This window comes from Mesoplodon mirus, assembly GCF_964341445.2.
Source record: "Mesoplodon mirus genome assembly, chromosome: 8".
Taxonomy (NCBI): Eukaryota; Metazoa; Chordata; class Mammalia; order Artiodactyla; family Ziphiidae; genus Mesoplodon; species Mesoplodon mirus.
This window is the reverse complement of record NC_138984.1, coordinates 41,376,235-41,401,214: the sequence shown is the minus strand read 5'-3', so window position 1 is coordinate 41,401,214 and position 24,980 is coordinate 41,376,235.

Genomic DNA, 24,980 nt, shown 5'->3' with positions numbered 1-24,980 from the left:
GCATAGGAGGGAGGCAGGGGGAGAAGAGGAGAGGCTGTCAGGGAGGGGCCCTCTGGGATCGGAGGATCAGGGGAGGCATGGAGGGCATTCTAATTTATAGATTTATTGAAAGAAAATGCAAAAATTGTACGTGTTGTTTAAGATTTCATTTTGTGTGTAACAGAGTTTTCTGAAGGAACCAGAGAAACTGGAATGTGGGTCTTCTCAATGCCCCCATACAGGGAGAGATGGTTGGTGGATGAAAAAGGCTCTCACCCAATTCTTTGGCAGGATATCAGTGTCCTAGTAGTTTAAAGACATACTCAGGAAAATATAAAGACTTTACACTTTGCAATGGACAGAGGATTAATCTCCAAAATATATAAGTAGCTCATGCAGTTTAATATGACCAAAAAAAAAAAAAACCCAATCCAAAAATGGGTGGGAACCCTAAATAGACATTTCACCAAAGAAGACATACAGATGGCCAAGAGGCACATGAAAAGATGCTCAATGTCACTAATTATTAGAGAAATGCAAGTCAAAACTACAGTATCACCTCACACCAGTCAGAATGGCCATCATCACAAAATTTACGAACAATAAATGCTGTTAGGGTGTAGAGAAAAGGGAACCCTTTTGCACTGTTGGTGGCAATGTAAATTGCAGGGCAGGAATCGAGATGCAGACATAGAGAATGGACATGTGGACATGGAGAGGGAAGGGGGGACGATTTGGGAGATTAGGTTTGACATAAATACCCTACCATATGTAAAATAGATAGCTAGTTGGAGCTATCTATATAGCACAGGGAGCTTAGCTCAGTGCTCTGTGATTACCTGAATGGGTGGGATGAGGGTTGTGGGAAGGAGGTCTCAGAGGGAGGGGATATAGTTGATTCACTTCATTGTACAGCAGAAACTAACATCATTGTAAAGCAATTATACTCCAATAAAAAAAAAACTGAAAGAAAAAGCAAGTTGGAAAAGGCTTGTAGTCTGTCACTACAGATACCATTAGCACCTCCTGGACACAGTCTATTTACCCCTTTCACATCCTAGTGTTATCAAGAGAAAAACAGTTTGGCTGCAACATAAAAACATCCTTTGATGGTATGTAAGCCGATTAAATATTCTGCCTTGTACCAGATTATATATCTCAGTCAAAATTGAAATCCATGTCCTGGAAATTTTTTGTTTATATTTTGTGAAATCATAAATATTAAAATATAAGTCATCTTAACCCAAAAGTCCCACCGACAAGAAAAAAAAATGAATAAAACCTCAGTAAAATTAGGTTGTGAATAAAAATTGTTGCTGTATAATATTGATTAGGGGTACAGACTCTGGAGCTAGACTACCTGAGATTAAATCACAGCTCTGAACTACTCAGCTGTATAACCTTAAGCAATTTACCTCTCTGTTCCTTCATCTCCTCATCTAAAAAAGAAGGGTACCTGCATAATTTTCTGTTTTGAGTGATTATCAGGAGTTGATTGGCAGTGAAATTCATGCCTCAACCTGAGGCCTGCAAAACAGAACTTAAATCAAACCAAAAATCTTGTTACAATATTAAATTGATACCTGTGAAAGTTGAAATGCTGTTGGAATCAGCTCAAAATGATGATTATTTTTTCTGATCACTCTGCTTTCCTGATTTTAGATTTGTTACTTGAGATTTCAATAGGGATTTATAGCACAAAAGCTTTTTTCCTTCTTATATTTTCACTATTTAAAAGCAATGATACAATGAAAAAACATAGAAACTAAAATCAGTGATTGTTAGTAGTACTTGGATCAATTATGGACACTAGGAAAGGAAATAAATGATAAAGGAAGCATTTGAATATACATGCATACTGTATATATATATGTACACATATGTACTTTAGTAAGCATTCTTATTCTTTTCATTGTAGGGAGTTGGGTCATTTCACTCACTGATGAGTGTACATGTCAGTACACTCATTAATGCAGAGTAGTCAGATTTAGTGTATAGATTATGCAACTCTTAAAGAATATTATTATAATTGAAAAAGTCAAACTAAAAAAATCCAAATTCTCAATGCCCTTCATGATTCAAAAGGCAGAGAGGATTTATAAATAAATTACATAAAAAATTAGGAAATGTTTCTGTGCTGCATAAGCACTTTAAGAAATTTTTTTTAAATTTTACTTCATTGCTTATTGACATATTTGGTAAATACGAAACTGGTATTTTCTCAACCATCTTGGTCAAGACCTACGTAGGCACATATACAACTGACCAAAAATGTTAATTTTCAGATAAAAGGTATTTATACAAACAATAGCAAAGCATTTGTCCTTAAGTTTTTCCTGTTGAAATGTATATTTATAAATATACATTCTAAAGTTAAAACATACATCAGCAAACTTTATATTAATAGTTATGGGGAAAAAAGTGACTCTTCATGTTCTCCAGAGAGAACAGATTGATATCATAAACTTCTGATTATAATACTGGCAAAAACACTCTGAAATATCATAGTAAATGAAAAAGTCATCTGATTATTTAGTGAACATATTCTATCTCATGTAACAGAGTAAATGGATATCACATTTGCTAGAATTTAAGAAATAAATTGGAGGAAAGTGACTGCTCTTTTCTATTATTCTTTAACTGTATCTTTAGTAGTAGTTTGTGCTATAATTTGGGCAATTTGCGTGTTTTATTTTCCCTCCATCTCCTGCTTCCAGAGCACTATTTCCCTTTGATTGAGGAGTTACCGTGACAGAAGATAATGAAGCTCATGGCATTCAGTGGGTAGCCTGTCACTGCTGACTCTGGCTGCTGCCTTTTTCTTTCTTTGCACTCCTCTGATTTTTCCAGGCACAATGAGAAACAATTATTAAAGCCATGCACCACTCTAAAATATTATACCACAAAATGTTTATTTTTTAAGAGCCTTTCACTCTTGTAAGTCTCTTTGTTTAGCCTTAGAAGTGGTAAATTTTATCATTATTTTCTATTTAGTCTTCAGCACAGGGATGAGAGATTGTTTTGTGCTTTGGAGGAGGCAATCTTATACTGTGCACAATTTATATAACTTCTTATGTTGGTCCTCATCACATCAATCAAAAACCTTTTGCACCTTGTACCTTCTACCTGAAGTCTTCCTCTGTTGACCTGGTATGTTGTGTATTCCTGTGTCAGGAACCACTAACCTTTTTGAGAGGATGATCTCATAGACTTGATTAGTGTCTACCAGAATCCAGTTCTCATTCTCTTTCTGTCACAGGAAAGACTATACTTTTCAGGCCACTTGCATATGAGAATGGTTCACAAAATTACCCTGACCAATGAAATATGAGGGAATATGATATCTATCATTTCTAGACTATGAAAATGTCACAGGTGATTCCCCACGTTTTCTCTCCTCCATGGCAACCAAAGAGGCCAGGTGTACTGACGATGCAACTATACATTTGATACTTCCATCAGCCTGTGTGAAGCTGAGACACATTGCCCCTCCCAGACACACATACCATTATTTACACGTGTAGGACATATAGTGTAAGTAAGCAATTATCTTTTGTTTGTTAAGCCACTGAAATTTCAGCATAAGTATATCTAATACAGAGTAGCTATTTTCCCTTTATCTAAAGAATTAAGGTCACTAGACAGTATAAATGTTATTGAAAACCTAGAAATACTTAGCAAGACATATATGTATGGCAGGACTAAAACGTCCCACTATTTGTTGCCCTTCCCCTCTCTACAAAGCAAATTCCTAGAGATAACCAAAGAACGAGGGAATAAAGTGTGTGTCAAAGAGGTATAGATAAGAACTTGACCTATCAATAGATTAAGAGGCAGTGGGAGAATTTGGAAAGAGGACAGGGTTTAGATTCTAACCCTACTAACTGAAGCCTGTGTTCCATTCAACAAGTTTGACAAAAGTACCTGACCCATAGATTGTTGTAAACAATTAAGCATAATGAATGAAATGTAACCTGCAAAAGTGCCTATAAGATAGGGATTAGACATTCAAAACATGATAGCAATTATTATTATTATTAATAATAATAATTATTGTTAGTCTAATAGTCCCATTTGTATGTTAATACATATAGGCTAATTAGTATAAAATAACAATACATAAGAACTCTCATCCCTTCCCAATGGTAAGAAGTATTCTTTTCCACTAATTTAAGATTTCTTTTTAATGTAAAAGTTTAGAGTACTCTCAGGTTTGCTGTTTATTTTAATGCTTCCTTAAGGGTGAGCCAGCACACAGTTGAAAAAATGGTGAGTTCTCATTAACTTATTTGAAATCTCCAACAAAATTTCAGCCTTGAGAAGAAACCCAGGGAGCCAAGGGACTGCTTGGAAATCAAACTGCTTGGCTTGCTTCTGGTCCTAACTTACACTCCAATTTGTGCTGAGTGTATACTAAAATAAGAAGAGGGGAAAAAAACCCTGCCCAATAGCAACTACAAATTCAGGAGACATAAAATCAGATTATGTATTCCTCGAGGATGGAGAGCATATGTTATTAATCTTTGTCCCTTAACATATAACATTGCTCACACATTGTGATAAATAATAAAAATATTGTAAATAACTTTGCAAGTGCAGTACATCATTTATGATATATTTTTAAAGGATTTATAGGTTCTTTTTCCAAGTTCCTCATTTTTTCCCTTTACATACATTTTTAATTCCATAAAATTAAGATGAATTTTATTAATTTCTTTTAAATGCTCTTGACTTTATTTTTGCAATACCTACTTCACATAACCATCACACATAGGTAAACATATGCAAAATTAAAGCATAATCTTTACGTCTTGTTTTCCAAAAATGCAGGATTTTCATTGTGTCATTCATTGTCTCTAGACTCACATTTCATTGACCAATTTCCATCCTGAGGCCTTTGCAATAAAAATAAAACTAACTCCTATATACAGCACAAATAAACATAAGAGAAACAAAAATTAAATATAATAATATATTTCACCATATGTTTTCTATAAGCAGTATTGCTTTAGGTAAGCTTTTTGTCAAGAAACAACAAAATTTTTTTGAAATTAAAAACAACAAAAATTTTATAAATCCCTCTGTATTCTTTGATTTTAACTTAGTAGCAAATAACAACCCTGAGAATCAATCATGCAAGAAAATATGTACTGTATAATCAGTGATTCAAAATTATGACCATTCAGTATCTGTTTGTCTTCTCTGGGAAATGTCAGCAAACATAATTTTACATTAAAGTGCCAAATTCACAACAACCTCACATAAAAAATCACATTTACTGGTCCTATTTTGACAGTTTTAGCAAAAATTGATTGACTATATTGAAGTACCTTTTTTTCCTCTCAACATAACTTTATTTGTATTTGAGATACTGCAGTAAAGCAATTCTTAAAACTTACAACTGCCTTGCAATAAGAGCTTGTTCCTGAGACTCTGAAAGGAACTCTTTGCAATCATCTCAAATAGGATATGAAAGTAACGTGCTTAGTCATCTGACACAACATCCATAACTTACAAAGATGCAACTGAGACATGATAAATTCAGCTACTTCAAAATTTTTCTTACACAATTTATTTTTTGAAAGTTCACTTTGGAAGCCTAGAATTGATAATGACACTACTTTGATTGAAAAAGACCTTTTTGCCAAGAGGACCTTTGTTTCTTACTTGGAGATAGACAGATGATAGATAGATAGATATAGGGATAATATATCTCAATTTTTATCACTTGGATTCTCTTAAGAGTGTGGACCATAAAGTCATTACATTCAAAGGGTGAATATTCAAGAGTATTATAAGTATCCTAAGCCATTTTCTGGTCCTAGTTAATCTTATTTTCATAAAAATTGATAAGCATGCTTTTTTGAGTTCTACATTTTCCAAGCATAGCTTTTCTATTAAAATTCATGTGTGTTTTTTATGTGTGTGTGTGTGAGTACATAGTGTGTTGAATTTAATGGTAGCTGCAACACCTGATTACTGATTTTCTGCAACTTGCTTGAACTCTATATGGCTCAGTATCTTCACCTATAAAATAGGGTTTGTGACAGTCACTGATCCAAGGATTTTTCATGAAAATTAAATGAGATTATGAGCCAAAATACTTAATTCATTTCCTTGCAATTGGGAACAATGACTCTTTGCTACCACTATTACCACTATTTCATTTTCTCTAATTTTCACAATGTATGTACTGTTTTACAATGTATGACAGATGGTTGCTTTTTTTTCAAATGCTTACTCTACCTAGTGATTTAATTTTCTATTCTAAAATCTCCTCTGATCTTTCAGAGAGTTTCAACTTTTGTAATTTTAAAGTTCTGAAGAATTTTCTGGACCCAAAAAAAGTATTTATATATTTTTATAACTACATTGTTTATCAGTTCTTGTTAGCTTAAATTTTACAATATTATTATAACCATTTAAAACATATCTGAGGAAATCTATTGATATAGAAATAGTTTTCTTATATTGAAATATGTTATTTACTCAATCTATTTAGGTAAGTTTTATGCAATTTTAGCTGGTAGACTTATCTACCAATTTAGGTCTAAATTTCCAGAAAGTGCAGAAAGAAAAAAAAAGAACTAATGACTAAGAATCTTATATTCACAAAAACTATCTTCCAAAACTGAAGGCAAAAATAAAGATTACCAGATAAATAAATAGAGAATTCACTGCTAGCAATTTACCTTACAAGAACCCCTACAGGATGTTCTTCAGGATAAAGAACTAACATCAGACAATCATCCAAAATTACAAAAATAGAGACAGTGAAAGTATATATTTAGGTAATTATTAAAATGGCACATATAAACACAAGCCCTACCAATAATAACATTAAATGTGAATGTATCTCTGGCTTTTGATTTAATTGCTTAATATATTTAATGTTATTATTTTTATGGTTTTATTTTTGTCTCCCATTTATATATTAGTTTTAGATTGTTTGATGGTTGCACAATTTTGCGAATTTACTAAAAACTAATTAAATTTGGCACTAAATAAGTGAATTATTATGGGAATTCTATCTTTATAAAGCTGTTAAGAATAAATATATGGATAGAGAGGGGGAAGATGGCGGAAGAGTAAGATGCGGAGATCACCTTCCTCCCCACAGATACACCAGAAATACATCTACACGTGGAACAACTTGTACAGAACACCTACTGAACGCTGGCAGAAGACCTCAGACCTCCCAAAAGACAAGAAACTCCCCACGTACCTGGGTAGGGCAAAAGAAAAAAGAAAAAAACAGAGACAAAAGAATAGGGACAGGACCTGCACCAGTGGGAGGGAGCTGTGAAGGAGGAAAGGTTTCCACACACTAGGAAGCCCCTTCACGGGCGGAGAGTGTGGGTGGCCGAGGGGGGAAGCTTCGGAGCCACGGAGGAGAGCGCTGCAACAGGGTTGTGGAGGGCAAAGTGGAGAGATTCCCGCACAGAGGATCTGTGCCGACCAGCACTCACCAGCCCGAGAGGCTTGTCTGCTCACCCGCTGGGGTGGGCGGGGGGTGGGAGCTGAGGCTCGGGCTTCTGTCGGAGCGCAGGGAGAGGAATGGGGTTGGCGGCGTGAACACAGCCTGAAGGGTTTAGTGCACCACGGCTAGCCGGGAGGTAGTCCGGGGAAAAGTCTGGAGCTGCTGAAGAGGCAAGAAACTTTTTCTTCCCTCTTTGTTTCCTGGTGCGCGAGGAGAGGGGATTAAGAGCGCTGCTTAAAGGAGCTCCAGAGAAGGGCACGAGCCGCGGCTAAAAGCGCGGACCCCAGAGACAGGCATAACGTGCTACGGCTGCTGCTGCCGCCACCAAAAAGCCTGTGGGCGAGCACAGGTCACTCACCACACCTCCCTTCCAGGGAGCCTGTGCAGCCCACCACTGTCAGGGTCCCGGGATCCAGGGACAACTTCCCCAGGAAACCGCACGGCGCCTCAGGCTGGTGCAACGTCACGCCGGCGGCCTCTTCCGGTGCAGGCTCGCTCCACACTCCGTACACCTCCCCACCCCATGCTGAGTCAGCCAAAGCCTCTGAATCAGCGGCTCCTTTAACCCAGTCCCGTCTGAACGAGGAACAGACGCCCTCCTGCGACCGACACGCAGAGGCGGGGCCAAATCCAAAGCTGAAACCCGGGAGCTGTGAGAAAAAAGAAGAGAAAGGGAAATCTCTCCCAGCAGCCTCAGGAGCAGCAGATTAAATCTCCACAATCAACTTGATGTACCCTGCATCTGTGGAATACCTGAATAGACAACGAATCATCCCAAATTGAGGAGGTGGACTTTTAGAGAAAGATTCATTAATTTTCCTCCTTTTCCTCTTTTTGTGAGTGTGTATGTGTATGCTTCTGTGTGAGATTATGTCTATATAGCATTGCTTTCACCATTTGTCCTAGGGTTCTATCCGTCCTTTCTTTTCAAATTTTTTTCTTAGTAATTATTTTTTTATTTTAATAACTTTATTTTACGTTACTTTATTTTATGTTATTATATCCTCTTTCTTTCATTCTTTCTACTTTTTCTCCCTTTCATTCTGAGCCGTGTGGATGAAAGGCTCTTGGTGCTACAGCCAGGAGTCAGTGCTGTGCCTCTGAGGTGGGAGAGCCAAATTCAGGACACTGGTCCACAAGAGACCCCCAGCTCCACGTAATATCAAATGGCGAAAATCTCCCAGAGATCTCCATCTCAACACCAGCACCCTGCTTCACTCAATGACCAGCAAGCTACAGTGCTGGACACCCTATGCCAAACAACTAGCAAGACAGGAACACAACCCCACCCATTAGCAGAGAGGCTGCCTAAAATCATAATGTCCACAGACACCCGAAAACACACCACCAGATGTGGACGGGCCCACAAGACAGACAAGATGCAGCCTCATTCACGAGAACACAGGCACTAGTCCCCTCCACCAGGAAGCCTACACAAACCACTGAACCAACTTTAGCCACTGGGGGAAGACACCAAAAAAAACGGGAACTAAGAACCTGCAGCCTGCAAAAAGGAGACACCAAATGCAGTAAGATAAGAAAAAGGAGAAGACAGAAAAACACACAGCAGATGAAGGAGCAAGATAAAAACCCACTAGACCTAATAAATGAAGAGGAAATAGGCAGTCTACCTGAAAAAGAATTCAGAATAATGATAGTAAAGATGATCCAAAATCTTGGAAATAGAATAGAGAAAATGCAAGAAACATTAAACAAGGACTTAGAAGAACTAAAGATGAAACAAGCAATGATGAACAACACAATAAATGAAATTAAAAATACTCTAGAAGGGATCAATACCAGAATAACTGAGGCAGAAGAATGGATAAGTGACCTGGAAGATAAAATAGTGGAAGTAACTACTGCAGAGCAGAATAAAGAAAAAAGAATGAAAAGAACTTAGGACAGTCTCAGAGACCTCTGGAACAACATAAAACACACCAACATTCAAATTATAGGGATTCCAGAAGAAGAAGAGAAAAAGAAAGGGACTGAGAAAATATTTGAGGAGATTATAGATGAAAACTTCCCTAATAGGGGAAGGAAATAGTTAATCAAGTCCAGGAAGAACAGAGAGTCCCATACAGGATAAATCCAAGGAGAAACACGCCAGACACATATTAATCAAACTGTCAAAAATTAAATAAAAAGAAAACACATTAAAAGCTGCAAGGAAAAAACAACAAATAACACACAAGGGAATCCCCATAAGGTTAACATCTGATCTTTCAGCAGAAACTCTGCAAGCCAGAAGGAACTGGCAGGACATATTTAAAGTGATGAAGAAGAATAACCTACAACCAAGATTACTCAACCCAGCAAGGATCTCATTCAGATTTGATGGAGAAATTAAAATCTTTACAGACAAGCAAAAGCTGAGAGAGTTCAGCACTACGAAACCAGCTTTATAACAAATGCTAAAGGATCTTCTCTAGGCAAGAAACACAAGAGAAGGAAAAGACCTATAATAAAAAACCCAAAACAATTAAGAAAATGGGAACAGGAAAATACACATCGACAATTACCTTAAATGTAAATGGATTAAATGCTCCAACCAAAAGACACAGACTGGCTGAAAGGATACAAAAATAAGACCCATATATATGCTGTCTACAAGAGACCCACTTCAGACCTAGAGACACATACAGACTGAAAGTAAGGGGATGGAAAAAGATATTCCATGCAAATGGAAACCAAAAGAAAGCTGGAGTGGCAATTCTCATATCAGACAAAACAGACTTTAAAATAAAGACTATTAGAAGAGACAAAGAAGGACACTACATAATGATCAAAGGATCGATCCAAGAAGAATATATAACAATTGTAAATATTTATGGACCCAACATAGGAGCACCTCAATACATAAGGCAAATACTCATGACCATAAAGGGAGAAATCAACAGTAAAACATCCATAGTAGGGGACTTTAATACCCAACTTCCACCAATGGACAGATCATCCAAAATGAAAATAAATAAGGAAACACAAATTTTAACTGATACATTAAACAAGATGGACTTAATTGATATTTATAGGACATTCCATCCAAAAACAACAGAATACACATTTTTCTCAAGTGCTCATGGAACATTCTCCAGGATAGATCATATCTTGGGTCACAAATCAAGCCTTGGTAAATTTAAGAAAATTGAAATTGTATCAAGTATCTTTTCTGACCACAATGTTATGAGACTAGATATCAATTACAGGAAAAGATCTATAAAAAATACAAACACATGGAGGCTAAACAATACACTACTTAATAACGAAGTGATCACTGAAGAAATCAAAGAGGAAATTAAAAAATACCTAGAAACAAATGACAATGGAGACATGACAACCCAAAACCTATGGGATGCAGCAAAAGCAGTTCTAAGACAGACGTTTATAGCAATACAATCCTACCTTAAGAAATAGGAAACATCTCGAATAAACAACCTAACCTTGCACCTAAAGTAATTAGAGAAAAAAGAATAAGAAAACCCCAAAGATAGCAGAAGGAAAGAAATCATAAAGATCAGATCAGAAATAAATGAAAAAGAAATGAAGGAAAGGATAGCAAAGATCAATAAAACTAAAAGCAGGTTCTTTCAGGAAATAAACAAAATTGATAAACCATTAGCCAGACTCATCAAGAAAAAAAGGGAGAAGACTCAAATCAATAGAATTAGAAATCAAAAAGTAGAAGTAACAACTGATACTGCAGAAATACAAAAGATCATGAGAGATCACTACAAGCAACTCTATGCCAATAAAATGGACAACCTGGAAGAAATGGACAAATTCCTAGAAATGCACAAACTACCAGGACTGAACCAGGAAGAAATAGAAAATATGAACAGACCAATCACAAGCACTGAAATTGAAACTGTGATTAAAAATCTTCCATCAAACAAAAGCCCAGGACCAGATGGCTTCACAGGCAAATTCTATCAAACATTTAGAGAAGAGCTAACACCTATCCTTCTCAAACTCTTCCAAAATATAGCAGAGGGAGGAACACTCCCAAACTCATTCTATGAGGCCACCATTACCCTGATACCAAAACCAGACAAAGATGTCACAAAGAAAGAAAACTACAGGCCAATATCACTGATGAACATAGATGCAAAAATCCTCAACAAAATACTAGCAAACAGAATCCAACAGGACATTAATAGGATCAAACACCATGATGAAGTGGGGTTTATTCCAGGAATGCAAGGATTCCTCAATATATGCAAATCAATCAGTGTGATACACCATATTAGAAAATTGAAGTAGAAAAACCACATGGTCATCTCAATAGATGCAGAGAAAGCTTTCAACAAAATTCACCACCCATTTATGATAAAAACCTCCAGAAAGTAGGCATAGAGGGAACTTTCCTCAACATAATAAAGGCCATATTTGACAAACCCACAGACAACATCATCCTCAATGGTGAAAAACTGAAATCATTTCCACTAAGATCAGGAAGAAGAAAAGGTTGCCCACGCTCACTACTCTTATTCAACATAGTTTTGGAAGTTTTAGCCACAGCAATCAGAGAAGAAAAGGAAATAAAAGGAATCCAAATCAGAAAAGAAGAAGTAAAGCTGTCACTGTTTGCAGATGACATGATACTATACAAAGAAAATCCTAAAGATGCTACCAGAAAACTACTAGAGCTAATCAATGAATTTGGTAAAGTAGTAGGATACAAAATTAATGCACAGAAATCTCTGGCATTCCTATATACTAATGATGAAAAATCTGAAAGTGAAATCAAGAAAACACTCCCATTTACCATTGCAACAAAAAGAATAAAATATCTAGGAATAAACCTACCTAAGGAGACAAAAGACGTGTATGCAGAAAATTATAAGACACTGATGAAAGAAATTAAAGACGATACAAAAAGATGGTCAGATATACCATGTTCTTGTATTGCAAGAATCAACATTGTGAAAATGACTCTAGTACCCAAAGCAATCTACAGATTCAATGCAATCCCTATCAAACTGCCACTGGCATTTTGCACAGAAATAGCACAAAAAATTTCAAAATTTATATGGAAACACAAAAGACCTCTAATAGCCAAAGCAATCTTGAGAACAAAAAATGGAGCTGGAGGAATCAGGCTCCCTGACTTCAGACTATACTACAAAGCTACAGTAATCAAGACAGTATGGTACTGGCACAAAAACAGAAAGATAGATCAATGGAACAGGATAGAAAGACCGGAGATAAACTCATGCACATATGGTCAACTTATCTTTGATAAAGGAGGCAGGAATATACAGTGGAGAAAGGACAGCCTCTTCAATAAGTGGTGCTGGGAAAACTGGACAGGTACATGTTAAAGTATGAGATTAGATCACTCCCTAACACCATACACAAAAATAAGCTCAAAATGGATTAATGACCTAAATATAAGGCCAGAAACTATCAAACTCTTAGAGGAAATCATAGGTAGAACACTCTATGACATAATTCAAAGCAAGATCCTTTTTGACCCACCTCCTAGAGAAATGGAAATAATAACAAAAATATACAAATGGGACCTAATGAAACCTCAAAGCTTTTGCACAGCAAAGGAAACCATAAAGAAGACCAAAAGACAAGCCTCAGAATGGGAGAAAATATTTGCAAATGAAGCAACTGACAAAGGATTAATCTCCAAAATTTACAAGCAGCTCATGCAGCTCAATAACAAAAAAACAAACAATCCAATCCAAAAATGGGCAGAAGACCTAAATAGACATTTCTCCAAAGAAAATATATAGACTGCCAAGAAATACACGAAAGAGTGCTCAACATCATTAATCATTAGAGAAATGCAAATCAAAACTACAGTGAGATATCACCTCACACCAGTCAGAATGGCCATCATCAAAAAATCTAGAAACAATAAATGCTGGAGAGGGTGTGGAGAAAAGGGAACACTCTTGCACTGCTCGTGGGAATATGAATTGGTATAGCCACTATAGAGAACAGTATGGAGGTTCCTTAAAAAACTACAAATAGAACTACCATATGACCCAGCAATCCCACTTCTGGGCATGTACCCTGAGGAAACCATAATTCAAAAAGAGTCATGTACCAAAATATTCATTTCAGCTGTACTTACAATAGCCAGGAGATGGAAACAACCTAAGTGTCAATCATCGGATGAATGGATAAAGAAGATGTGGCACATATACAGAATGGAATATTACTCAGCCATAAAAAGAAACGAAATTGAGCTATTTGTAATGAGTTTGATGGACCTAGAGTCTGTCACACAGAGTGAAGTAAGTCAGAAAGAGAAAGACAAATACCGTATGCTAACACATATATATGGAATTTAAGAAAAAAAAATGTCATGAAGAACCTAGGGGTAAGACAGGAATAAAGACACAGACCTACTTGAGAATGGACTTGAGGATATGGGGAGGGGGAAGGGTAAGCTGTGACAAAGTGAGAGAGTGGCATGGACATATATACACTACCAAACGTAAAATAAGTCGCTAGTGGGAAGCAGCCTCATAGCACAGGGAGATCAGCTAGGTGGTTTGTGACCACCTAGAGGGGTGGGATAGGGAGGGTGGGAGGGAGGGAGACGCAAGAGGGAAGAGATATGGGAACCTATGTATATGTATAACTGATTCACTTTGTTATAAAGCAGAAACTAACACACCATTGTAAAGCAATTATACTCCAATAAAAATGTTTTTAAAAATTGTGGTAAGAAAAAGAATAAATATATGAATAAATGAAAGGGAATATAGTAGTCTTAGTAGGCATTGCTATCTTGTAATAATGTGGCATTATACATTATATTTATAAATTATAATTACTAATTCAATTTCAGGCAATGTCTTACTAGCCATATAATGCCACTAAGTGTGGAAATGTATGCAACTCTGTGGAAGATGAAGTGGGTTGGGAGCGGTATGTTGTATGTAAGTTTATCTTTTTTCCAGATTTTTGTTTTTTACCTCTTAATACTCATTTTTCTAGCTTGTTCCAGTTTCTTCAATTCACTTTCTTTTTAATTCATCAGAGAATTCTAATTAAAACATTTTAAGTTGCATTCAAAGTTTGAATTAACTATCTGAAAGGGGGCATTTTCTCTCATATCTAGTCTTGAAATCCTTCTTTCTAGATCTTCTTTATATAACAGAACTTTTAACATATTCAGACCTGTACAAAGAAATTTCTCCAATTTTCTATGTAAACATTTTGTGCTATTTAACTGTTTCATGGTGCATCCTTGCCCTCAGTTTCTGCTGCTTTTATATTAGGAGGTGTCCTGGGTCCTAGTTGAACAATTAATTATTCTATTCATTTTCCAGGATTTCTTTCCCTCTTGTGCTTTTGAATTATGTCTCTTCCTCACTGTTTGTATATTTTCTTAAAATTTCTGATCAGTTAGTTGTCATCAGCAGCATTACCCTTATCATAATCTACTATAGAGGTATTAATTAGTACGTTTCAGGCACTCTCCTTTATTTTATTTTTGCCTTCATAAACAATCTGAAGTCTTGGAACAGTCCAGTGAGAAAAGTACTTAAAATTCCATGTATAATTTGGGAAATCTGGGCTAGAGAAGTGAAGGATTCTGTCTAAGATGACATAGCTGTTAAGTGGTATTAAAATGTGGCTCTGTCTGATTATTAAGTTCAAGCTATTTACCACCATGATGTTCATGGCAGGGCAACAGAATTTTAAATATACAAACATTGTTCTTATTTTGTGTATTTTAATTCTTTTCATTGGTTTTTGTCTAAAAATAGAGTTTCATGAGTGCAACTCATTCTCTGGGAATCTGATATTTTCCTGTTTCTCAAGCATTTGGGGAAATAGCTTATCCATAATTTAGTGGGGAAATTTGTATATGAAGATCAGCACACTACTTTCCACTAGAAAGGCTTTACTTTCTGAAATGTAAATCCTTGTCCAGATTTAATTCAATTCAAACTTCAAATTTAGATTAGCCGCACTGGCTGATTTGAGATTTGCCATACAAGAATGAATAAATGATTGAATGATTGAATGAATGAATGAATGAATGATTCCAAGGAGGGTCAGATTATTTATTGTGCATTTATGTAGAAATGAGTATGAATCACATAAAGTCACTTGGGTTAAATTTAATATATATGCATACAATATAGCCTTAAATTTATCATGAAGATACTGTGTTCAAGTTGTTGCTGCATTAAAGTATGACAGACCGTTCTTGTATAATTTAGGCAGCATAAATATTTTAATTTGAGTTAAGTCTTTGAAGGCAAAATTCAGCCTTTTTAAATTTGGAGAGAATAAAAAAGACTATTCTGCCATATTGTATGCATGAGTATAGATTTTTATTTTCTTGATTTTCTAACTTATCGCTCTCTAAACACTTAGCTGCCTTTGTCTGAAGGTCAGTTACTTTGGCTAATGTTGAAATTAATTTACTTTAATTCCTTCCAGTAGGTACACTGAGTATTTGAAATTGTGACTTTTAAAAACATTTGTTATTAAAGTGTTTATGCATCTTTAAAGTAACTACTTTAATCAGCCCCTTTGGAATATAATATGAAGCTGCACATGATAATAGATATTTTCAAATCACATTTCATACTTCTGAAATTATATAAACATATGTTCACCATAATGACAACCATCAAGTTAATATAGACATATAATTTGTTTTGGAAGTTAGTTACAGTCTCACCTGCTCTGAACACAGAAACCCAGCTTTATGAATGCATTATTCTATGTGGAGTCACAATCAGAATGGGCAGCCATTTTCACTAAATCTTAAAAAGCAAAAATAAGACTAAAACAAACAAGCAAAAAACAGTGTTGCAGCCTTACATTTATCTCTAACTGAAATCAGATTCTTTTGTTTACTGTTATGTTTTATTTATGCTTTATTTATTAACTTATTCTTAATATCAGCTTTAGGACATAAATAAAAGAGATATCCAGTTAGATTTCTTAAAATAAGCCTGAGGCAAACCATTTTTGAATCTTCTAAATGATGTCTAAAGTGACCTCACAGTCACATTCCAGAAATTTTTTGAGAAAAAAACTGACATGATCAATTTTTAAAAGACTATTTTTTTTTGTAATTATATATCACTGTGCAAAAACATTTAATAACTGTTTTTTGGATGTTAGAAAATATGAATATCTGGTGGGAAAGCCCTTAAAACAAATATAAGATGCAATATTCCTTCAAAAGAAGTCTGATTATCTTGGCAATTCTCTTATGGTTTGGTTTGATTTATTTCTATTCCTTATTTTCATTAAATTGCTATGGTTTTTGGACAAGTTTACAGCATTTGGCAGAAGAAAATCAGTGACAATGACTTAGTGAAACCTTAATCTCATGAAAGAAGTAAATGCTTGTCAATCAAGAAATATTAACCTTTACCATGTCTTGACCTTTACATTTTCAAGGTGAGCCTATTATTTGGTAGGGAGTAACACAAAACTCCACAGGATGCTCTATGATCAATACAATCAACAGACCTTCACACTGTATGTTTAAAGGTATTAAGAAGATAAACAAACACATCAGAATTTTACCATTTGGAACAGTCCTGTATTGGATGCTTTCCTCATTTGGGGATTTACAATTGATCACTTCTATATCCCAGACTCCACTGTGTTATAATTCTCAATGACTCCACAAAAGGAAAGGTGAGCTGTTGGCTAATTGTTGGCAAATATTTGGGAGTTTAAAGTTTAAAGTTGAAGGTATATTTATCAATTATATCAACTGAAACATGAGGAATGCAAAATTATCATTTCTTTCAAAATCACATTTTATAATCATAATATGTTTTTCCTTTTATTCATCTTTTAAATATATTTTGAGTACCTATTATGTATAAGTGACTGGTCTATTCTCCGGCAACACCCCTTTAGAGCTTACATCCTAGTGTGAGATCAATTTTGAACACTTAAGAAAACATTAAAATGTGTAATCAAAACTACAATAATAACCTGAAAGGAGAGGGATGTGACAAGAGCATCTGACAAGATGCCCTCATCTAGCATGGGTGAATATGAGAAAACTAATTTAAGGAAGAATCATTTGAGCTGTCTTAAAAAATGAAAAGAAACTAACCAGCATGGGAATGTGTGACTTAGGTGATCAGGTGGATATAGAAGTGGAAGCAGAGAAGAGGAGAGATCCCAGAAAATGTATGACAAAATTCAATATCCTTGAGATGAGAAAGAATATGTCACATTTCAGAAACTAGGAGAGAAATTAAAAGAACACAGAGTGCAGGCAATGAGGCGTGTAATATTGCCAAATTTTACTCTGGAATGGCATTTGCCCTGGAAAGGCTCAGTACCACCAGGTACTTCTGTGTGAAAACTTTCTCTGCATTCTCAAAGAAGAACAAATTATACTAGCACATATTTCAATTTTATTTCCTACTTATTCCTGTTGATTTTTTCCTATTTATTTTATTTTTCCATTCTTTTTAACTAATAATTTAAATAATTTTTTAAAAATGGAAAGTACTTTGAATATCAATATATATCATCATATACAGTGCCATGAATATCAGTATCCCACTGTCTAGATTCAACAAACGTTAAAGTTTTTCTCTTTGTGGTTATTATAAATTGTGATATCTCATCATTAATTTCTTCATAGTGCATTTCTAATAAAAAATATTAGTTTCTTACATAACCATAATGCCATTATCACATCTGAGAAAGTTAGTATTAGTTACTAATATTAACCAATATTCTGCCCATATTTATATGTTCTAAATTGTTCTCAAAATATATGTTACATACTTTTGTATTTTATTGTTTGCTTGAACCAGAATCCAGTAAAAGTCACATAATGCATTTACGCTTTAGTTTTTGAAAGATATTTATGATGAACATAAAATTTGGGGCAATTTTTTTCCCTTTCTGTCCTTTAAAGATGTTCAACTCTCTTGTGCTTTGTTTTTTACATGTAAGGTAGTTTTTGATTGGATGCTGGACCTCCAGTTGGATGCTAGATTCCATTATGGAGTGTTTGGATATCATTTGCTGCCTTTGATAATTTCAGGTTTATTTTATGCTTTATTAGCATGGATCTAGTGTACCCTAGTACTCGTTTATACTTAATACTAAGGTGTGACTTTTTAGGTTTCTAAGGATCACTCAGGGGGTGTTTTCAAGGTTTCTAAGGATCACTCAGTGTTTTATCAAGGTCTCTAAGGATCAGCTGATAGTTCATCAAGGTCTCTCAGTCTGGGTGGAATTTAAACATCTCTGAGCACTGTGTATGTTCCAAGAATTGTTCAATCTATAGCTCCCTGGCATTTGATCTTTACTCATGTTATATCACCTAACCCATGTACAAATCAATATTCAGACAAGACTGAGAGGAACACAGCAGGTTTTTGAAGTTCCCTTTTTTGTTGTTGTTTTATTTGTTTGTTTCTGTTCAACTCCATTCTCTCTAGTACGCCACCTCAAATATTTCAGTCACCTTGCTGTCTGTCTTCTTAATTCAAAGAGACCTCCATTCTCTGTTTGAGTTCCTATCTCTTTTCCATGATCCAAAATTTTTCTAGGAACCAAAAGCCAGAATGATCACGAGGGTCATCTGATTCATCTTCTTCCTTCTCCTAGAGACCACAGTTCTGCACTGCTTATTGCCTCAATGTCTAAAAACAGTTGTTTTGTATACATTGCCCAATGTTCTAGATTTTTAAGGCATGTTGCCTAATTCTATGCCACTAGCTCCTTCATCACCAGAAGGCTTACTCATCTTTTCTATGTTGTTTTAATGGTAGTGTATCTACAGCTATAACTTGTTAAATCCTAAAGGAAAGCAGAAATCTAATCTGTTTTTTCCTTGGTTTAGTATTATTTAAGCTTCCTGTCTTTAACAATGTCTCTAATAAACAACATATAACTGTAAATAACAATACTTAAAAATTATGTTATGGTCAAAACGACCAAAGATGTTAGTGAGTTTCAGTTGAGTAATATACCAACTATATAAATAAATTAATCAGTAACTACCAATATACTCTTCTTAATTTTTTATAGTTATATAATTTTAAGTATTCTTTTTCTTTAGAAATAGAAACTGAAACATATGCCATAACCACATTGATCTACTTAGGCTTCTCTAATATCCACAGTCCGAGAAATCTGGACTTGCAAGGACTTTAGAGCTCTAATATTATATATATAAGTTATTCTATATAATGTGTAAGTTGTAGCATATACAATAAATTATATGATATATAACATTTATAATAAATTATATAATAATATATATTTTATACATGTGTAATTTTTTTATTAGTTTCTGCTTTATAACAAAGTGAATCAGTCATACATATACATCTGTTCCCACATCCCCATGTGTAATTTTTTAAAGCATGATGCTTCTGCTAACAACTGTGCCTTAGATTTTATATATATCAGTAAATTAGGTAAAATGATTCTCTGGGTAGAACAGCTTTATTTTCAACAAGTTTCCATTGCATAAACTCATCTAAACTAGAAATTTCATAGGTTCTCTCACAAAAACATTAGAGTAATGAAATGTAAAGTAAAAATATTGAGAAGAGAAACTAAGGAATAGAAAATAGAAGAAAATATTGCACAGGTTCCCTTTTTAAAACTAACTTCTCATACAGAGTGACTATCTCTGTGGCTGAAATTGTGATTGCTTATATTCACACTGCTTATAAATGTGTCATAAAGATTTACCCAAAACTTAACACTGAGATTGATACATGCAACCACATTAAAAGCTTTTTCTGAAGACACTTTTAACCTGAAATGAATTTTAATTATGGGTGCCAAAGCAAAGTTCTAAGCAGAAATGGAAAGTCTGCTCAAACTCTTATAAGTTATAATTTTCCAAAGCTTAATTTCAAAATATACCAACATACTACAATACTAAAATGGCAAAATAAGAAGGTACAAAATGAACTACTTTAACCCTCTCCTATATCATTTTCTGTCTCCCCTTTTCAAATAAGTATTTTCCAATAATCTCAGCTATGTAGGTAAGACCTCAACAAATACATACACTATTTTAACACCTGTAGTGTGGTATGACTGTGTTCTCTGCTAGAAACATACTAATGTGAATAATGCTAAAGTATTGCCAATCTGGTAAAGAATATAGTGTCAGTGTGTTCTTATTGTTATCTGGCTTTTTAGTGTCTAACCTTCCAAATGGCATTATGTGCTTCATGGTATTTCTCCTTACTGTTGTTTTAATTAAAATGCCCATTCTCCCAGCCAGCAATTGATAGAACATTGATTTTATTCAGTTACATAGCAATAAGATATAAAAGACTTGGTCTCGATATAAAATATTAATACTTTAAAGAATGTTTGACTTTTTTTAAATACAAAAGAATGAATAGGAGAAGCATTTCTTTCAAAGTGTAAAATGAACCAGAGAATTGTGGACAGGCATTATTGAATTCAGATGATTCCAAATAGGAGGAAGGAGACTTTTGAGACAGGTAATATGTCAGTTTATTCCTAAAAGAGGCTCGTTCAAGTTGATACTCAATGATCTAAGCTAATTTTGCTGTTCGAAATTTGGGACTTATATTCATACATATGTGTAGCCTTGGTGATTAGAGACAACTGGGATTATAAATATCCTTTGCCACAATCTCCCAAACAGAAGGCTGCAATAAAAGCAAGGATCAGTAATAATTAGGTTAAATATTCAATCATGTAATTACAAAATGGCACCAAAAAGAATCAAACAACAGGTGTTAGTAACTTTCTTTTCTGAAATTGACTTTGAAAGCATATATCATATGTTTAAGTACACAAAAGTAGCTTCCAATGGAGACAATACAGCACAAACATTTCATTAATCAACTCAACTGTTTTCTCTTTTAACATGTGCTATTGTTTTTGTTACTACATTTGTAAAAATAATCTAAACTCATTTTTATTTCTGTAATTATAATGCTTATTTCCTGGTCTTTTCTGTCACAGCTTTGCATTTCTCAATTTTTTTCATACTCATTTCACAATTATATGTCTTTATGTACTGCTTTCAAGAAAATGACTTGAATGATTTCTGAGTCCAAAAGACAAACCTGTATTTCTCTGACTTTCCAAAACAAATGACAATGTGGCTGAGTATACATTCTTGGTCCCTTTATATTCCTTTCAAAAGTTGTGTAAATGGTATTGAATTGTCTTCTGGCATTTAGTGTTATTGAGAAAATATATAAGAAATTTAATTTTTGTTCTGTAGCTGTCAAACATTTTCAGCCTTTATATTTCTATTTGCTGGGAAACTTTATAATGTTATAACTGTCATTGGCCTATTTTCTTTCTTCTTTGATAAATAGGGATCCGGTCTCATCCATAGTTTCACAATAGACAGGTTTGTGGTAGTTTTTGGCTTTGTCTATTAACCCATTTCTTAAAACCATAGGTGAAAAAAGCTATTTGTAACCCAATTTATTGTGTCTAACAGGCATTCATCTCATGTGGTCTTCCTCAGCTGAAGTAGAATCTTCTTTATTTCCACCACCGCCACTATTTTTACTGATTAAGTGCAGCACATTTCTATTCTTCAGCATGTAAAGCTATTATGGACCTTAATGTCTATGTACCTTGCCTAGAATGTTTCATAAGTGAAGTCAGTACATCACTTCCCCACCCCATCCACACATTAACATTCTCCCACTTCGTATCTTCTTTGTTTTGTGATGAAGAATGGAAAAGAAAGTTTTGTACTGCATGGGAGAGTGACACGAGAGATACCTCAGCATATCAGCTATCTAATGCTATGAAAAAGTTACTTCAAAACATAGTGGTTTAAACAATAATAAATGTTTATTGTCTCACACAATTTCTCTGAGTCAGGAATTTGACAGAGGCTTAGTTTGTTGGTTCTGGCTCAGGTTCTCCCATGAGTTTGCAGTTAAGATGTTAATTAGGGATGCTGTCATCTCAAGGCTTAGTGAATCTGGAGGATCCAATTCCAGATTCATATATAACTGACTGGTAAATCCATGGTCCCTATTGGCAGGAGGTCTCAGTCCCTTGACTTATGGATACATAGAGCTATTGTAGTGTTCAAATAATGGTTTTTGATGTCCTCAGTAGAGAGAGCAAGACGGATGTAGCAATGTCTTTTATGATGTAAACCTGGAAGAAACACACTATAATTTCTACTACATCCTATTGATTACATAGGTGAGTCCTATATTCAGTATGGGAGGGGACTATATGTGGATGTGATTACCAGCCAAAAGGGATCATTAGGGACCATCGTGAAGGCCAGCATCACACAGAGCTTCCTCACAAACAGCCAGCACAGTAGAAATTTTAGAACTCTAATTTTGTGTTTGAGCAGGTCTTATGTTGCTAAGCCTCAGAGCAAAGAGTGCTAAAGATTAAATCAACTTGACTGATTTTTATTTTTTCAGATATGTAATTGTATCCTTTTTTTCTGTGGGAATGCTTGTTGTATCACTACTCTTGAATTTATTGAATATTTGGACCTGATTTCCTAAATGGCTTGTGTTTGTTTATTGAATATTTCGTCCTAATTCTGATAATGCAAATTCTAAGTGTCAATCTTGTGAGTTTTCAACTTTTTGTCTTTATATGTGTTTAATTTTGGAGAAGTTGATCCAGTGACTGATAGTCATAGGCACTTCTTTATTTTGCAAATAAAAGTCTACCCTTGGAAACTTGTTTATTAACTTACATCTCGAAAAATTAATGTAAGAACCTTAATGTTTTTAAGACTGACCAAATTGTTAACAAACCTAATGCACACAAGGAAAATCACCAGTAAACCTATTTATCAGTATCTTTTACCTTTAATCATACTATACACTTTCACATCAGTTATATGAAAGAAGCCCAAGCCAAGAACATCATCACAAAAATATAAACTTCTTTTCCTTTCAATTATATGAGAGAAGTAGAAACCAAGATAATCATCATAAAAGAATGTAAACTCCAGCTGAAAGGACAAAATATGTATAGTAAAAGAAAGTTACAAGATAGGATGTGCTAATTTTTCAAAGAATGGAAAGTTGAGGGTAGATTCATTAAGACTATAAAACTTTTAGATAGTACATTAAGAAAAAAACAATACTCAGAAAATTTTTTTGTAATTTGTTATTAAATTGACTAATTTTAAAATATTATATTGTATTAAGAAAGAGGAGAGGGCCTCCCTGGTGGCGCAGTGGTTGAGAGTCCGCCTGCCAATGCAGGGGATACGGGTTCGTACCCCGGTCTGGGAGGATCCCATATGCCGCGGAGCGGCTGGGCCCATGAGCCATGGCCGCTGGGCCTGCGCGTCCGGAGCCTGTGCTCCGCAACGGGAGAGGCCACAACAGTGAGAGGCCCGCATACCGCAAAAAAAAAAAAAAAAAAAAAAAAAAGAAAGAGGAGATTTAAAAGGGGGGCTGCAAGTCATATTCATAAGTATTTCAAGTAAAGTACAAGGGCTAACCTTACATCTTTACTTACTGGTTTGATGATATAATGTTTGATAACAGAAATTTTTAGTACTGATCTAGCTCAGCTCTGTGGGCCAATGTGCCTCATTCTGTACTTCTCACATTCATGTCTGGAGAATCCCGAGAAATCTGAAGCATCTCTGTCAAAACACTAGACTCACAGCTTGCCAGTCTGTTTTCTTTGGCTCAACCTTTAATTACATCTCATTGCCTGTTATTCCATAATTGCCAACAGCCCTCAATGGCCTGAGTTATCTGACAGCTCGGGAATACATGATGACTGAAGTATGTGGGCAGTGAAAGATCCCTCAGTAGCTTACAGAAGAAAGACCAGACTGAACAAAAATAAAATGAAATGCAAAGAAACTTAATTAGACAAAAAATTTGCAATTACTGATTACAGAATAGATAAAAGAAACATAAATTGTAATTTCCACAATTTAAAATTCAACAGAGAAACTGAAAAGAGGACACTGTTGAAAATTACAGTCATGATTTTGAATAGTTAACAAAGAAAGTATGACATAATAAAGAACAAAAACAAAAGTTACTTGTAAGTATAAAAACAATGTCATGGAGACAAGAGCAAAGGGCATCATACACAAATAATAGGAGACACCAAGGAGAGAATGGCACAGATTGTAAAAATATATAGTCAGACAAATAATAGAAGTAATAACCTTATTTTTAAAATAATTAAATTACTAATTTTTAAAGAATGTCAGGCTCGCTAAATAACTTCCCAGTTGGAACTATGTTTTTTCATGGAAGACAACATGCCAACACTAATCAGCTCTTGCAGGGTTAATTAATTAGAAGAGGGGGAATTGCTAGAGATAGAGCAAGAAAGAGAGAAAGAAGAAGAAGGAAGAAAAATAAGAAGTGAAAAATAAAGAAGGAAGGTAATATGAATATAACTAAAAAAAATTGCTAAAGTTGAAGACAAAAAAAGTTACTAGCATTTCAATTGGAATGTTGCTTAAAAATGAATGAGAACCAGAGTGACATCTTTTTATTATTTGTATAATCATATGTCTTACTGAATGAAAAACTGAATGCCAGAAAGCAGTGGAAACACCTTG